This window comes from Orycteropus afer, unplaced genomic scaffold (assembly GCF_000298275.1).
Source record: "Orycteropus afer afer isolate SDZICR_OR568_19922 unplaced genomic scaffold, OryAfe1.0 scaffold00099, whole genome shotgun sequence".
Lineage (NCBI taxonomy): Eukaryota > Metazoa > Chordata > Mammalia > Tubulidentata > Orycteropodidae > Orycteropus > Orycteropus afer.
Window position 1 is genome coordinate 6,107,748 of NW_006921686.1, and position 824 is coordinate 6,108,571.

Sequence of the window (824 nt, forward strand, 5' to 3'; positions counted from 1 at the left end):
AGATGACACAACCTTGCTTGCTGAAAGTGAAGATAACTTGAAGCACTTACTGATAAAGATCAAAGACTACAGTCTTCAGCATGGATTACACCTCACCATAAATAAAACAAAAATTCTCACAACTGAAGCAATAAGCAACATCATGATAAATGGAGGAAAGACTGAAGTTGGCCAAGATTTCATTTTACGTGGGTCCACAATCAATGCCCTGGGAAGCAGTAACCCACAAATCAAAGGATGTATTGCATTGGGCAAAGCTGCTGCAAAAGATCTCTGTAAAGTGTTTTTTTAAAAAAACAAAGTCACTTAGAGAACTGTGGTGCACCTAACCCAAGCTGTGGTATTTTCAATATCCTCACGTGCATGCAAAAGCTGGACAATGAATAAGGAAGATTGAAGAACTGATGCCTTTGAATTGTGACATTGGCAAAGAGTATGGAATGTACTGTGGACTGCCGGTAGGAGGAACAAATGTGTCTTGGAAGAAATACAGCTAGAATCCTCCTTAGAAACAAGGTTTGGGAGACTTTTTCCCAAGTACTCTGGACACGTTATCAGGAGGGACCAGTCCCTGGAGAAGGACATTATGCTTCATAGAGGGTCAGCAAAAAAAGAACAAGACCCTCAATGAGATGAATAGACATTTGGTGCCACAGTGGGATCAAACATAGCAAGGGTCATCAGGATGGTGTAAGAGTGGGCAGTGTTTCATTCTATTATAGGGGTCGCTATCAGTGAAAACCAACTCGACTGCACCTAGTATCTCTTTTCAGAAAATGTTAGTATTATATTCATTAAATATTACCTACTTGCCCTAACATTGA